This window comes from Moschus berezovskii, chromosome 22, assembly GCF_049115385.1.
Source record: "Moschus berezovskii isolate FMDL1 chromosome 22, NW_MosBer_1.0, whole genome shotgun sequence".
Taxonomy (NCBI): Eukaryota; Metazoa; Chordata; class Mammalia; order Artiodactyla; family Moschidae; genus Moschus; species Moschus berezovskii.
In genome coordinates this window covers 51,893,127-51,896,030 of record NC_142481.1, presented here as the reverse complement: position 1 = coordinate 51,896,030, position 2,904 = coordinate 51,893,127, and the positions used below count along the sequence as shown (strand labels likewise).

Genomic DNA, 2,904 nt, shown 5'->3' with positions numbered 1-2,904 from the left:
TGGCTGAGACACACCTGGCCAGCACACCTGGCGGACAAACCCGCACAGTACCCAGGTGGGTGGCTCCTGAAGCTGAGCGGCAGGGACTCAGGCGAGGTCCCTGGGACTTCCTGGTGGAGCTGACATCTCCCGGGTGGCCGGCAGAAGTTCCCAGGCCCCGGGAGGCTGGCCCTGAGGCACTTTCCCCTTCCCCTCTCTAATCCTCTCGCCTTCCAGACAGTGCCTGGAGACTTTGTTCTGCATGTGGTTTCCGGGGCCCTTCGGTGGAGTTGACAAAACAAGGAAATGCCAGTGCAGGGTTCCCAGAAGCGCCTGGCTCCACGCTGCCCTGGTTCCATCAGCCCGGGACCAGAGACCAAAGCTGCCTCGCGCTTCTGACGTCTGGCGGGGCCAGGCCGGCTTTCCCGCTGCCTGCGGCCCCCCTGGGAGCTCGATGGCTCGGTTCCCTTTGAAGTTACTGGGAACTCAGTGCCCAGGCCTGCTCTCAGGGATCACGGACAGGATGAAGCTCTGGGTCCCCAGGGCATGCCCCGGGTAACGGGGACTTCCTGAGTCCACTGTCGGCTGGGAGCACGGGGCTCAGGCCAAGGTCACTGGCAGGTCCAGCTCATGGACGTTCCCTCACCCCCTCATTCATTCACCCATGACTGTGGCATTTTATTCCTCTGAGAAATAGAGATAGTGCCATTACAATATCAAAGTCATGACACATTTTATGGGGCTGCTGGGGAAATCAAGTGAGATAGTTCATGATTGGCGTCTACACACAGCAAACACGTGATTATTCAGACATGAAAGTGTGACTAAACATTCCAACTCTGGAGCCACCAGCCTCTGAAGTTCAAACCCAGGCTCCCCCACCCACTGGTTCTGTGACCTCAGGCAAGTCACTTAACCTCCCTGGGCCTTGATGTTCTCCCCTGTAAATGGGTATAGTCACAGTACCCATTTCATAGAGTCATTGATGACACACAAGTTAATATTTTCAAAGGGTGTAGAAAAGAACCTGGCAATGAGTAAGTGCTGTATTGGTATTTGTTGAAAAAATATACTCATCTGTTCCAGAAAGAGCCAGCCATGTGGGGCCCTGACCCTTGGTGCAATGCTTTGCCTGGTGTTTGAAGGACATCCATTCTCCTTGTGACTGTCAGCTGCCAGGGCACAGGCTCCGCCTGTGGCAAAAGAGAAGTAACTTCTAACAGCCGATCCAGAGGATCTTTCCTTTAAAACCACATTCTTGGTCTGAAGAAATGGAGGCTCAAGTTGGTGATGTGAGTTGTACAGGGCCCATAGTGAGGAAGCACTGATGCTGTTGCTGGAACCTATGAACCCCAAGACCATGAGGCTAAGTGACTCAAACAAGGGGCTAAGTCGGAGAAGTGGGAAGCAGGAGTTGAGTTCAGTAGTATTGACTGATACAATAGAGGATTTGATTTGTTGATTCATGTAAGGAATGTTCTGGAGATGGGGAGAGTATTGGTGTTCATTTGGTTTAGCACCGGATGGTATTACCAGGATCCAATTTCTTTATTTCTGCAGTGTTAGCTCATTAGAGTTAGCTCAAGCTGACCTCCCTCTAGGTTGCAAAAGAGCTGCAGGAGTTCCAGGCATCACACCTAAATACTATCAATTTACAAGGAGAAAGAGCTCATTTTTAGGGGAGGCTTCTTCTTTCCCAGAAGCCTCTAGCAAGCTCCCTGTCATGTCTTATAGACTCCAGATGGATTTCGTGCCCATTCCTGGATTCACTGGAAGGACAGATGCTGAAGCTCCAATACTTGGGCCACCTGATGTGAAGAGCCAGCTCACTGGAAAAGACCTTGATGCTGGGAAAAATTGAGGGCAGGAGAAGGGGGCGACAGAGGATGAGGGGGTTGGATAGCATCACTAACTCAATGGATACGACTTTGAGCAAATTCCAGGGGACAGTAGAGGACAAGGAAGCCTGGTGTGCTGCAGTCCATGGAGTCACAAAGAGTCAGGCAGGACTTAGCAACTGAACAGCAACAGCAGCCAGGGGAAGAGACAGGAAGCGTGCTTATGAATTAGAGGGAGACTGATGTGCCCTATGACTGATTAGTGATGCCTGCCGTGGGTGATTGATTAGTGATGCTTGCTATGGATGCAGAGTGGTGGCAAGTATGCTATAAACAGAACAAGTGGATCTGCTTAAGATGAACTGAAAGTTCAGTCAACTGAGCTTCCATCTTAAAAATACAGTCAGGATGGCCGAGTGGTCTAAGGTGCCGGACTCAAGCTTGAACAAGTTTCCTCTGATAGAGGTTTCTGGTCCCCGAATGGGGGCGTGGGTTCGAATCCCACTTCTGACAGACTTTTTATAAAAGAGTGAAAAAAAAAAAAATACAAGCCATGGGACTTCCCTGGTGTTCCAGTGGCTAAGATTCCATGCTCCCAGTGCTGAGGGCTGGGGTTTGATCCCTAGATCCCACATGCCACAAGAAGACTTGGAGCAGCCAAATAAATACATATTAAAACACATACACAAACCCCCAAATTATGAAAATAAACTCATTAAAAAATATACTGTTTGGGGTTTCCTTGATGGCCCAGTGGATTAAGAATCCATCTCCCAATGCAGAGTACATGGGTTCAGTTTCTAGTCTGGGAAGTTCCTACATGCCATGGGGCAACTAAGCCCACGTGCCACAACTACCGAAGCCCGTGTGCCTAGATCCTGTGCTCTGCAACAAGAGAAGCCACTGCAGTAAGATGCCTGAGCACAGCAATGAAGAGTAGCCCCTACTCGCCACATCTAGAGACAGCCCATATGTAGCAATAAAGACCCAGCACAGCCAAAACTAAATGAGTAAAATATGCTGTTTAATAAAATTTGATGTGTAATTATATCCCTAAGCTAATTCTTAGACCAGTGCGTACACTGGC

General features: G+C 49.8%; 1 non-coding gene across 1 annotated transcript; it reads left to right on the top strand.

Annotated features, from left to right (window-relative positions):
• Positions 1–2,219: 2,219 nt before the first annotated feature.
• TRNAL-CAA (transfer RNA leucine (anticodon CAA)) lies at positions 2,220–2,330 on the top strand. Its single transcript has 2 exons — positions 2,220–2,257; positions 2,285–2,330. It is a non-coding gene; the product is annotated as a tRNA-Leu (tRNA).
• Positions 2,331–2,904: the final 574 nt, after the last annotated feature.